Below are 14185 nucleotides of genomic sequence, written 5' to 3' on the forward strand. Positions count from 1 at the left end.
GTGCTGCCCCTGTGCACAGCCAGCCCGGGCTGCCTCAGCACCACCTTACTGGAGCCCAGGAGAGCACCTCCACGGACGCCCAAGGGCTTAGGGACAGGCCGGGATCCTGAGCCTGGCCCAGCATCAAGCCACCATCAGATCAGCAGGGAGAAAGCAGCAGGGCTCCTGGGACTGAGTGAAGGGCAGCAAAAAGGGGGCAGGAGGAGGGATGGGGAACGGGGCAAGGAGCTGAACCTCCGCATGTACTGAGCATTGCCAGACAGAAAAAAAGCTGAGAATCATCGTGTGGGCAGTCCCTGGAGGGCACACATCCTGACACATCCTGAACCCTCACTGTATCTTAGGAAAAGCCAAGTATGTTCTTGTAAGTAAACACAAACCTAACTTTATCATACTTGCACCTCCTACCTACAACAACCTGCACGACAGTCAAGGCTCGTATTATCTGGATCCAAAAAATTGCTCAATAAGCTACATTTGACCCAGCTATAGCACTGATTTTGGTTCCAACTGTTTATACTAAAGAATTCGTACACATACAGCGTAAGTATTTTATGTTTATAATATTGAACTATTAAAACAGCTTTTGTTTTGTGGTATTCAGAGTAGTTCTTAATCAAGACCTAGTCTGTCTCTTGACAGTATTATCCTTGCAACTTTCTGCTGTTCCATCGATGGAAGGACAAAGTATCATTACGGCTTCTTGCCAACATGCAGTATGATGCAGTTAATTAAAGAAACATAAAGTTCACATGTGATGCTAAAGATCACATCTGTGCCTCTGAATGCACCGTGGCATTAAATCAGCTAGGTAATGATGGGATAATTTTGCTCGCCATTTTAAGCTGAGGTTTATACAGTCCATTTATAGGAAGGAAATGTCATCTTATGATTTAGCTGAAGGTGATGTCAGACTGTGTGCTCTATAATTTAGGCCAGATTTCCAATATTTTGATTTGATGACTCTGAACGGTCAGACTTCTGAGCAGCCTTAAGAATAGGGTGCTTCAATAGCCGGAGATGCCAGAGGAGAGGCTCACAGCCCCACTGCCCCTTTGCTGCCCTGTGTACCTTTGCCTAGCTGACAAAAGCTCTCCAGGGTGGTATTTGCTGTATTTGCACGGGCAACAGTTGGGTGCACACAACAGCCTCCCCCAGACAAGAACTGAGCAGCAGATGATAGGAAGCCTGAGGGTAGGTTTGTCTCCTGCTCGCACCCATGTCGCTGACAGAAAACCGTCAGGGAAGCTGTGGCTTTTAAATCAGCAAAGGCCCGCTGTTAGGGTTACCTTTGGTAAACACACATCTGCAGAGAGACAGGTGACTATATCCAGGGCATCAAGTGGTTTAATACAAAGTGTTGTAAGAAAAACAAACAAAAAAATATTGCATTGCTTCAGTACCAAAAATTTGAAGTTCTCTTTGAATGAAAAAAAGACAACAAAACTCCTTTAGATTTCACATTTCCCAGACTGTGCATAATATTAGCACAAAGCAGAGGCTGTAATTATTTTTTAAAGAATAAAGATACATAAACGATGTGCCAGCCACAAAATCTCAGGGGATGGTATGTCACTTGCCCTCAGCCTCTGCAGCCTGTGCTTGAGAGAATATTGTGCCAGCATCCAGAACGCAACCGGCCCATCCCATGCTGCGAGGCAGGAAGAGCATTTCTAGGTCCTTCCACCGCCAGCTCCGTCATCCTCAGGGCAACACATGCCACATGCCTTGGGACTTTTCTGGGTTGAAAGCCCAGCTCCCAGCAGGGTTAACCTTTTCAGGCTTCAGTGCCCATTTACCTGCCCTGCCAGCCTTGCACATCCCAGCTCTCCAGTCTCTCAGGCTGTGAAGCCTGGAGTGTGAGCAAAACTCTGCATCGACAAGATGCTTGCACAAGGTCAGGGCAACAGGAAAGACAAAAACCTGGGCAAGCCAGGCCATGACTGGCTGCCATACACTGAAAGAATCACTGAAAATGGGAGTGTTTCCAGAAAGGGCACCAGCCACATAATTAATTCCTGACAGAGTTAGGCAGCTGTTACTTAAGCCAGTCCTTGTCATGCCACAGTTCCCTGATAGTACCAGGAACTACACGGACATTTGTCAAAACAGGATGACATCTAAAGATAGCATTGAACCTAAGGGAAAGGAATTTAAAAGAAAACAAATCACCATGGTTACAGTGTAGGTTGAGAAAAGTGTTCCCTCTGTGTGGAAACATGACTTGGGCGACCTTTGCTGAGACAGACTCCTGAGATGGCAATGAGCCGCACAGAGCCAGTGAAAGGAAAACAAGGGAGTCTGAGCAACAAGCAAAGATATTTTAATGTTCAAGGTTGCACAGCGCAGCTGCTGCAAGTCAGACACCCCTGCAGAGCCCAAGGGCTCAGCCCAGGAGACTTGGTGATTTGTAGCCACAGCAGCTGGAGCCACACTCTGCTGCAGCGCTGGCAGTGAAGGCGAACACACTGAAACCTCCACCCCATGGCCAAGCACCTCTGCCAACCCACCCAAACACCTTGGCCAAGCCACAGCTTAGAGCTGAGATCCAGCGATGCACTGAAGCCAGTTACAGAGCCTAGCGCCAAGCCAAATGCCACACGGTGCAAAGTTTGATAAGTTAGCTCTGGCTACTCACACTTGTTTAAAATTGTCGGTGGGTTAACCTTGCACGAGCGTGCTGGTTGCCAGACGAGGCACCGCTCACTCATGCCACTCTGCTTCTCTCTGCATGGCATCCTCCTACAAACAATGTAAGGGCAGCATAAAGTCAGAGGCTGGTCTGACAGTGGTCATGTGCCTGCTTTTGCCCAGGCCCTGCAGAATTACAGCGTGGGTTTATAAAAGCACTCAGGGCTTCCCAAGCCTTGGTATGAGAAACCGGCAAAGGCCAGAGCCTGCTTATCTGTATCAAGAAACAGGGGTAAATTGCCACCCCTCCGTGCCCCTTGAAACAGCAGCTGGGGTACCATCTCAACTCCTGTCACGCCCCATACGTTGACCAGTCTTTATTTTAAGAATGCCGAGCCTTTTGCTACAGCTCTGCAGCAGCTTCTCGCTCAGCCCCTGCCCTGGCTGGGAGAGGGGGGAATGGCAGGGGTGGATCACGCCTTTCCCAGTCACTGGGTTTCCTCCTGCTGCAGCCAGCGCCACAGCCCTGCTCTGGTTTGCAGGGTCCCTGGCCCTTTGGTGATCCCAGGTCTGACCCGGAGGAGGGTTCCCACTGTATGGCTCAGCCTGAGACAAGACATTACATCTCACTACAACCCTTTGACCATCACAGCTACCACCAAGCAAACAGCCCACACGTAAGGCTTCTGGCACAGATGTGAGCTGGTTGTGCTATCAGGGTAGCAAAAACAACAGAAACACTTGTCTACCCAGGCAAATCCAAAGGAAGTTCTTGCTCTTCTCTTCCCTGCCTCCTGCATGCCTCTGTTTTAAACATGACAAGCAGTCACGTACCTTGGTATCCATCTTTCACCACCATGCGAAATGACGAAACCCAAAACAGAAGGATGTTGGTGTGGGAACTACTGGTACTATACGTTCCTGAAACCCTTCTGAGCAACGTGGCCAAGAAAGTCCCGCTTTGGTGACTTCAAAGAGAAAATCTGCACAAATCTTCCACCTCCTGACTTTTTCCTTTGATAGTTTTATGTGGTGTGCCTTTTATTCCCAAGGCACCCTGTGGCAAGCTATGGCTGGATGGAGTTTCTGAAACTGTATGCAGTACTCTGGAGGGGACGGGACAAATTTTTCATAAAAGCATCACTTCCATGCTGAACTCAAAATAGTGTCACATAACCAAACTGTGATGAACTGACGAAAGTTTGTTCTGATGATGTAACCCCAGCTGTGTTAGGTAACACTGAAGGGTGGCATTGCCATGGACACAGAGATGTTGCAACCCTCCCTTTTCTAGCTTACTTGCGCGCTTTATATTTTCAGCAAAGTTTATATTTTGTGTTTCTGACTGGTCTCTATCCTCTTACTACTAAGCAACAGTATGTCCTTAAAGTTTTATTTTTACTGTACACCGGTAGCAGACACAAGCAACTGGATCAGCATACAGCAGCAGTTACTAATTACTATACAGTTACTAAAATTACTATAGAGAATAGCAAGTTTGCAATTACGACTTGCACTCCAGCCAGTGGTGTGCTTCTCTGTGGTGTGAAGGAAGATAGCAAAGGTGCTTTAGCCCTCTGAAAAGTACCTCTCCTAACACCAGCCAGTGCTGCGTCTGCTCTGGTGTCCCACATCCTTCCTCCCAAATGCCAACTCAGCATTTCACCTATGCATCAACCTTTTTTTTTCTAAATCAACAGTCTAAAGCATTTGACTAAAATTCCCTTCAGATTTCACTTCCTACTCTTCTGACATCAGCCTTTCAGTATCTCTCCGGCCATCACAGAGTCCACCCAGAGAGGAAGACTGAACAAATGCAGAAGCAGACAATGAACTTTCCCAGAATTTCTTCATCTGTTGCAAATAAGCCAGCCAGCAAAATGCAATGGGAAAGGACAAACTCTTTGCTGTGTTTTTAATTTGCTACACACCTCCAAGACGTGAGTTAAACCTACAAATGGTTATACTGTATACCTGAACCAAATGCATGACTGAGGTTACAAACACATTTTATTGTTTACATGTGGCCAGTGTATAACCTAAAGCACCTGACCATTTATTTCCCCAAGCCAGTTATATCAATACATCAGAAGGCGCTGGGTATTTTGCAGTTGGGTTTCTGCTGGGGTTTTTTGTTGGGTTTATTTTTGGGTTTGGTTGTTGTGTTTTTTCAGAACTATGTTGCAATATAGTTTTTAGCACGGAAATTTATCAAAAGTATTTACAGATGGTTGAAAGTTCAAAGGGGCAAGATAGGAATTCAGATTAACTGGAAATCTAAACAAATGTAAAGGAAAATGAGGATCGGATTCCAAAACCCTTCTAGTCTACATTGCAAGCCTAACAAATGCTCTTGATTTGTGTTGGTTGTTAAAGAAGTGTAAATTCCATGATAAATTGATGTAGCTCCTGGGATGAATAAAATCAATAATGTAATAACATTGAGTTAATGCCAAGCTGACATTGATTGAGAATGAGTACATAGAATTTGAGGTCTCCTTCCATGCACAAGGAGATATTAGTAAATGAGAGCCAGATTGCCAATTAAAACTTGTTATTTTAGTGTAGTTGGATAAAATAATGTGTGATGAAGAGAGCAGGCTGAGAGTAAAGCTATTCAGGTGGAAACTGAGTGTTCAGGGAGTCTATGATTCCTGACTGGGAGCATGTGAAGAAGTCAATGATGCCCTCAGAAGGCTTGCAGAACCTGATTGTTTGTGATGCCTTTTCCCATAGTTATTTCCATACAGGCAAAGCTAGTGGGGATCATTTCAAAGCAGAAGACCTTCACTCCAAGGAATGGGGTCCCAGTTCACAAATTAGTCTTTGCAGTTTGTCTCAGATTTAGATATATATTATTCCATTTCCTTAGCATATGGTGAAACTGGTTGATGAATGGACCTGTTCCATTCCATTGAAGACCCATTCCCTGGGCATGTTTAGCGTCCTTGCTGCTTATAGTCTACCCTTGCTAGGGGCAGAGGGTTAACACTGAGTGAGCTCTAGTCTTGTCTGGATACCTTGCTGAGAGCAACCAAGGGCCAACAGGAGGATTTTTTTTTTTGTTGCTAGTATACTGGCTTGCACTTCAAATCCTGAGCAAGATTTGGATAACTAGGAGTTACAAGAAAACAAACCAAAAACACAAAAGAAAATGAGTGTGTGCAACAGAATGAGCAAATGAGACCTTGTTTCTTATGTATTTTTATCTGTCCCTCTTTCCCCTTCCCCAATGGGATCCTCTGATATCTGGCAATACTCTCTCAGCAGAAGTGATATTTGAATTGTTCAGTCTCCCAGTTTTATGGAAATGTAACATAATTTTGACATTGCTGGGGCCTCTACACTTAGCTGGAGTTTGGCATCAGCGCAGAAGTCACTGGGAGGGATGAAGAGGCAGATGCACATATAGAGAGCATGAACTGTTTAAAAAAAATGTTTCCTTTATTATGATAAATGAAGTGGATTTGTTTTGAAGCAGGGAAGGGGAAATATCTGCAGAAACTCAGGGTGCTGCCAGGTCTCAGCAATTACCTTTCAGAGCAGACATGGGGAGAGTGCCGGAGTAGCGCAGCTTGCCCACAGGTATGCAGAAGGCCATCAAAGAGCCAGACCTTGGGTTTCTCACTTCCAGCCCTCAGCCTTGAGAAAATGCAAACAAAAGTCTCTCTTTTCCGATAGCTGTGGGACAGATGACTCCTCTGATGAAATATTTAGACACTTGTTCAGACAGATCACAACCTCACCCACCATCTAAAGAAAATCTCTCTGGGGCAAAGACCCCATCGCTACTGTGATGATTCCTTTGTGCCCAGGGTTTGTGGCAGCCTCGGACTCTCCACGAGGGCTGTGCTGGGATATGCGCTGTACTCACCACTGGTGATGAATAATTACTTGACCAGTTACCAAACTCTTCAGACTGATTCCTACGCATGTGCACCCCCCCGCCCCCGGATGTATTGGACTGGAGGATTTCACAGTATGACCACCTGCTCTTGCTTCCATTTGATCCCATGCAAGTTTGGTTACCAGCTTCAGTGGAAAGGGGAGATGAACCCCACTACATGCTCCCCCAGGTACTGTTGTCTTCTAATGGCAATTCACTGTTGTGTGTAACTATAGAGCCTGATAAGTAATGAGGGAGGGAAGATGTCAGACATGAATATCCTTGAAATAAGCTTTTCTAATGATACCACGTTGGGATCAAGAGAAGCACATTATCCTCAAGTCTGTGTGAATGAACTGGGACTATCTGGCAGCTCTGTAACTCATTCAGCATTTTTTCCTCCAAGTAAAATACCAAACTCATTCATTATAGTTGGTTTCAGGACTCCTGGGAGCCACCCTGAAAGCTCTCCATCTTCAGCACAGGCAGCTAATCTGTACAAATAATTTCAAACGGTTTAAGAAACATATTGACCCCCTAGGTAAAACAACCAAAGGTTAAAGGGACATCTTGGTGTGTATCTGTAGAGAATATAAATTGAGCTTTTTATTCCTTCTCTGGAGCCTGTGCAAGGTTCAAATTCAGTTTATAAGCTTATCACCAAAATTCATTTTATAGGGTACCTTAAACATAGACGCCCACTCAGTCTGATCAAAGCTTTTCCAGCATGAAGCAGCTGAGCTACAATTGGTTCCCTTGTTCAGTCAGCCAAGTCAATGTTCTTAATCAGTGTAAAAATATTAGAAGTCAATGGTGGTTTTTAATAAAACAGGTTTGATCAGCTTCCAAAGAAGTGGCAGAGGTCTATGGAAAGAACCATTCCTGCCTGCTCCTACAAAATGCATGTGAGCCCTGTAAAGTGCTGGGCTCGAGAGGACCCTGTGGCTTGCTAATGACTGACCTTGTTATCCTGGGAGGAGGGCACACCCCCTCACCCCTCACTCTATTCCACCTCCAGCCTGAACTCTTTGAGATCCCTACTCCTGAAAACTCATTTGTCGCAGCTCCTTCCACCGGATAATAATCAAGCCCTTGGGCTTTGCCAGAGATCAAAGTATGATTGCCCCAGTTGTCTCAAAATCTATTGCTTCTTCAGATCCTGTTGTTGCTTATTCAGATGAAGTGGCCTTATGCTGATAGGAAAATCCACAGCAGCTGTGGATTAGAGACAGGGCAATGTTTAGGAAGTGATTTATGCAGTGCAGCACCCGTCTGTCTTTCTGGGTGCTTGCTCAGTTGCTTAAGAGAGTGGATGTATGCCCAAGAGCATGGACACGGCTGTCCCCAAAAGCCACTTGTAGGTAGCAGTCCTACAAGTCTTTTGCAAACACAGGCCCATAGATGACAGCCTCTTCTCATGCCACATACGCCCAGACATGCCCCACAGATCAGCACATCTGGCTGGAAGTTAAGGTCCTCTTTTGAACTTACTGAATATAAAGTTGATTCTTCCAGTGGTAGAGAAGGAGGCTGCCTGAAGCCCACAGACCTGTAAAAGTTCAAACACAGAGAAAAGCCATGTCCTGGGCTGTCTGGTCCAGGACACTGATCACCCCGAGTCCACCAGGAAATCAGTTATACTGCTCGAGGCTTCAGTGTGATTTGTGGTTGTCAAACAGCTGGACCCCTCCACATTACAAAATGGAAGAATCAGGACAACATGTCTTGCAATCAGGTCCCTGATGGGCTCCCAACCTTCCTGATGTTTCTGTGCTAGAAATGATGTTGTTCCAAAAGTCTTCAAGCCCCAACTGACAGAAACCATCTTGCTACCCAAGGAATACCTCAGTTATGTGCCTCTACATGGCTGAAATAGAGATGATCAAGAAACATTAATGGCAGTAAGAGTAAGGCTGTTATGACATAAAGTTATTCTCTTGAATAGTTCTAGACTTTCAGCATTTAGGGCCAGAAAACTAATGTGAATCGAATTCTGATCCATGCAATTAAGTTACAGCAAGAAGACAGCAGGGCCATCTTAGATCCATGTGCTGGGAAAAATAAAAATATCCAACTAATGGGGATGCACTTCTGCATTCATGACATCCTCTCCTCCCTCCAAAAGGCTGTCAACGGAAGTGGGCAATAAGACCAATGTAACTGAGATTGTTTGAGGAAGATAGCTTATGGCAAGACCTATTCACACATGCAAGTCGTCAACAAACATTTAAACTGGGAAAACTAACCAAATTTGGCAGGAGGAGCCTTTTTTGCCCTTGGAACTATGCTTGAAACTAAGCATCACTTGCAGTCATCAGCCTTTTTGGGTACATCACTACCCTAAGGAGTTTAATCAGTGAAGCCACAATCACTCTTTAGGATAATTTGGGCAGGTTCTTCTCTCCCCAGGGAGCCACTGGGAGGCAGGAGTGATGTGTCCACGTGCTGGTTGGTGCAGGGAGCAGAAGTGATAGGAAGGAACCTCCAACCAGGAGGCTGGAGTAGAGAGGAAGAAGGTATTTAACAGAAAAAATTCTTTTCCATTTATTTATGTTTTGATGGCTTATGCCTCTGCAGAGATTTTATAATTTTAAAGAACTTCAAATAAAAGACAGGAAAAGTAGCCGACCCATCCTACCAGTTTGTTACACATGATACCAATTCAGGCAACTAGAACAACTCCCACAAAGTCTGAAAGACTGAGCCCTACTCCATTCACAAAATAAAAGCAGGAGGAAGAGAGCAGCTGAAGTTGTCAATGATTCCACACTTTTGAAAATAGGAGCAGTTCCTTGGGTTCCTAAAGACAGGCTTATGATGAAATTTTTACACCCACTTGTTAAAATTTTTATCTGATGCCCTAGCAATATCCTGTGAGTAACCCCTAGCTTCAGGAACTACGTGGATCATGTAGTTTTGTCCTGATGTCATTATCGCTTTCATAAATAGAGCACAGTCTGGTTTTTTTCCAAATCTACAGCACACTGGTGGACTTGAGGAGATGCCCATGGAAACACACAAATCTCAAGAACCCCTCCCCAGGCTGCTGGCTACCTGCTGATAATCCATCTTCTCTCCAACCATGTCACACAATGTCTGTAAATCTACAGAAGTCTGCACACTAAGTGCTGCAGCCACTGCTTTCTTAGGCAAAGTATTCAATCTAAAGGTAAAGGTAAGCAAATTACTAGTTAAACAAATAGAAAGGAAGCACTATTACCCCTCATTTTCCTCTTCCTAAGTGCTCATCAAGCTTATCATTCTCCTTGTGCATCCTCCTTTCTTACCACCACACAGTGACAGGCAACTCAGATTTTCCTCCTGCAAGCCTGATCGCCTTACACGTATCACCGATCTTACAACCCTGACCAGGTGCGATGACCCACCTTGGCACCCGCACAGACCATTTCCATCTGCCCAGCTTCTTCCTCTTTGCTAACAGAAGCATGTTTGTGCTCAGCTGCCATGCTATTGAATCACTGGCAGATACAGGACAGGAGTTGAGTCACAAGATTTCTAGGAATAGTACATCTTTCTTGGGCTGCTGAACTGTCTCTCTGAAATGCTTGTGAATTAGGGATTTGAAGAACCCATTCGTTATTGTATTCATCAAGCAAGATGTATCCTGATTCTGGGTAATGAGATCTCCTCATTCAAATTCCTAAAAGTGAAAAATAAGTGTCTTGTTCTTGCAGTTCTTCATAATATAATCAGTTATGTATCTGTGCATGTAAAATACTGTTCACTTGCATTTTTCACCTGTAGTATGCAATGACAGAAAATGATAATACAGAGGAGCTGCTGCATTGTCATTACAGAACGCAGCTGACAGCCTGGGTTTGGTTCACGTAAAGCCTGCCAACAAGACTTAGAGATGATCATTTTTGATGCACTGTTAACTCCTAGTCACGATATTTATTGTGCTGTATGTGAGATAATGACAGGTTTGATCCTGTACCTTTGATAACAATACAAGGTTTGTCATATATTTCAGAAGGAACGGGATAAGGAGGGTATCATTTATTCTTCATTTTCATTTCAGCTAAGTGAAAGGAATCATGCAGGACATCAACCAGAATAGTTCAGCGTAAAGCCTTCATCCTTCCCACCTCATGCTGGTCACTAACTGTTGACATGGTTAACTAGTGACCTAGATATCAGTGGGATGATGAGAAATGTTCATGTTGAGTGATTCTATCTTTGTTTTACTACACCATCTCTTGCATGTCCTCTAGCAGCCAGCTTTCATCATTGTCTGAAGCAGGATACCAGACTTAATCACTTGGCCTAGCACAGCAACTTCCATCTTCCTATAAATAAGTAGGGTGCATTTCTTCTTCTGCCTCCCAGACTGAATGCAGCATCTGTCTGAACACTCACCAGACTGCTCCTTCCTTGCAGCCTCCACAAATCTAAGTCCACGCTTCCCATACTTGCAGCATAGTGCCACAGTCTGCCTCTTGCTCGGTGACCCCAGGCAGCCAGCAGACCTACCTGGCTGGCCTTCAGCTGCAAAGTGAGTGGATTTGGGAAGGCAGAGTGGCAGAAAGGCAAAAAGGAGTCAAGGAGGTGTAGGAGTTGTCTCACCCACCACAGGCACAGCTGCAGGATTGCTGCCCATCCGTGCTCTGTCATCCAAGGGGCTGAGTGCGGTGTCCCTCCCATTCTGCATGAAGAAGGAGTTCTCTAATGCATCACAGCCAAAGAAACTTTGGGTGCCTGCATTTAACATGAACAAAGAGTGACAGTGTCACTTCTGATTGCAGGCTGAGAAATTTGAACACAGCAGCTTTCACGCAAGCCCAAATAATTATGCAAGGAGTGAGGGTCACAAGGCCTCTGGTGAAAAAAGGAAAAGGAGGCATAGTCTGATAAGATAAGGCTCAGATCCCAAGAAGATGATCAGGTTATGTTTACGTAGCTAGGAAGTTAGTGTGAAATGTGATTCAGATGTTTTTATGAGCCAGATCTGTATAACTACACACTGGAAAAAGCTGCCAGATTTCTATGCAGTTCCATTGTGCTTTAGGGAATTGTCACACCCCTGATGTTGTGCAGAAGAGGAAGAAGGTGACTTCTCCCCCCGGGGAAGCCTAGCTTGTCATGCAACAGCACCCGTATTTTCCCAACCAAAGGCTGCACCAGCCACTTTGCCAGGAATGGGAGAGCCACACCCCATCTGCAGAAAATGGAGGAGATTGCAACAAACAGCCCTTGAAAAAATGTGCAGCTCATAATGGCTGCAGGCCACAGCAGGCCATTTTCTATCCTCCAATTACTGATCTTCTAAATGACTCACCAGTGAGCATTGCATCAAGAGACCTGCAATCTGCAAGGGCCATATCTAAGTATTCATTGACAGGACTGGTAGCACCACTTTTCTGAAGATTGCCCAACTTCTCTTTATAAGGTCCCATTTTCAGTTTGCTTTACAGCTCTTCCAACCCTTTATCAGTTCCAGCTCACGTTTCAAGCTTAATGCCTGCCTACAGCTCACTGCCTGTTTGTTAGGTTTGTGGGTTTTCTTTGATTGAATTCGGGGCAGATATCTTGCTTTCTGATTAACCAGTTCAGCTGTGTCCAAGAGAGGTTTGTCAAAACAGCAACAAAGTTGTGGCTTTCTCCCTATAATTGCTCCCTGTGGCAGAGAACTGAAATTTGTCAGGCTGATGATCCTCAGGTCATGAATCTGCCGTGAAAGCCCATGCCAAAAGGACTCCTGGTGGCAATCAGATTGCAAACGAGCAGCTCGTCGTGTTTCAGCCCACACAGTAGGTGAATCTGGTCCTTCCTTACAGCAGTTACTCCCAGCTGCACCAACAGCATGGAAGCACTGTCATCTGCCTACAACTCAGAAAGCCCAGCAGCTAGGCTGGCCAAAAAAAGCCTTATGAGAGAAAGCCTGAGGAATCTCAGCCAAGCACTGGCGCAGAAGAGAAGTGCTTGGTCGCTTGGGGTTTCATGCAGGGACGGAGCAGGCTGGCCAGTCCCAGCCCCTCTAAACTGATCCCTGTTACTGCATGGCACCTACTGCCTATGTGTGCAGCACTACAACACCATCATGAGCAGCATGTGACCATCTCAGGAAGGGAGTGCTAAACTGAAGAGGGCACAGGCACTACGTGTGGTGAGCAGGCTTGCAGGCAAGAACCTACCCCGTCACTGTGCAGTTTGTAGTCACCAAGTGATCCACACATTCCCTGTGAGGGTGAAATCTGCCTAGACCAAAACCAAGTAAATGACCTATGAGTCTGTTGCTGCTATCACCCTCTGTCATCAGTTTTCTTTTAGTCCAAAGAAATTAATAAAAACTAATTCAGAAGACGCTCTAACTAATTTCTGGAGGTTAATATGTTCCGTATGCTCTGGGTAAATATGTGAGAATGATAGGCATGTGGCTGCTTCTCGGACCTGGGAGATTGTTATATTGATAAGCCACCATCAATCAATCAATTAGCATTGATTAATTAGAGGGGAGGTGAAGGACAGCAAAGATACTGTAATCCTGTTTTCTGAACAATGGATCTGAGCATGTAAACTCCAAGCATTCCTAAGCCATGGGCCCTGGAATATAAGGTGTCTGGAGCAGGATCAGAGACTGTGTGGTGGGAGTAGCGTCCTAGGTGAAGAGGAGTTGTATCCTGGAGGAAGAAGAAAGGCTTTCTGCGGAGAGACCAGGCAACTCTGTGAAGGCAGCAGTAATAAAAGGGTATGGATGGCAGAAGTTTGAAAGCTAAAGCTGGAGAAGGGCAGGGAATAAAGCAAGGGAGATTTATTTGGAGGGAGGACCACTGAAAGCCTGTCCACTTCCCACTCTTCCCCTTTAAGGACTGAAATAGGACTAGAGAAGCTAGGACTAGGTCTTCTTACCTACCTCCCAGGCCAGTCCCATCGGCTCCAAGGCGTATCAGAGGTCCCTTGCCACAGCCAGGCTGAAATAGGGAAAAAGCAGATACCAGTTTCATGAGTCCCCTGTTGGGGTACAGGCTGGTTCCCACAACTGCCTAAGGTTGTGATGGGATGTAGCTCAGTCCGGTACTTGCAGCACCAGAGGGCACCAGACAGCAAGGAGCAGGTGTCAACCAGGTCCTTGGAGCTACAGAGCTAAGGGGGTAGGAACAGGGGGCTGAACTGCAAAAGTAGGTAGGAAGAGCTATATAACATGAAAGTCAGGGTGGCAATGTCAACAGACATACCTATTTTCTTAATTTGCTCTTTGTAACCAACTTGGAATAAAACTCAAGATACATGGCTTCTGGGGTTTCTCTCTTTGCCCTGTCAAATCAAGAAAATGAGGCTACAATGTAAATTTAACCTACCTTCTCTACTACTTCTACCTTCCCTGACCTGGACCTGCCCATACCCAAACGTTTGCATATCCCAAACATGGCTTTGCAAAATGTCAAAGAAAAGGGAACTACCAGAGCTACTTTGCAAGTGTGGTGAAACTTGTGCTGTTAGTCTGTATGGCCAGCACTCATTTACAGCCCTAGAAGCAAGAAGACACAGGGTAAACCTTTCAGCCCTCACACTGCCCCTTGCAGCCCACCCAGCCTAATGCCAGAGATACCATCTGTACTCCCCTGGTGTCTGTCACCGAAGCCATTGGTCTCAGTTGTTTTTCTGCCTTCTGTTAACAATCCTGGTGGCAAGAAGGCCCAGAGGCAC

At 45.5% G+C, this 14185-nt stretch overlaps 1 long non-coding RNA gene across 1 annotated transcript; it reads right to left on the reverse strand.

Annotated features, from left to right (window-relative positions):
• Positions 1-6067: 6067 nt before the first annotated feature.
• LOC114014408 (uncharacterized) lies at positions 6068-13862 on the reverse strand. Its single transcript, XR_008733001.1, has 3 exons — positions 13714-13862; positions 13392-13449; positions 6068-11236 (listed from the first exon to the last, which is right to left on the reverse strand). It is a non-coding gene; the product is annotated as an uncharacterized LOC114014408 (long non-coding RNA).
• Positions 13863-14185: the final 323 nt, after the last annotated feature.

The sequence above is a fragment of the Falco cherrug genome, chromosome 6 (assembly GCF_023634085.1).
Source record: "Falco cherrug isolate bFalChe1 chromosome 6, bFalChe1.pri, whole genome shotgun sequence".
In the NCBI taxonomy this organism is placed as follows: Eukaryota; Metazoa; Chordata; class Aves; order Falconiformes; family Falconidae; genus Falco; species Falco cherrug.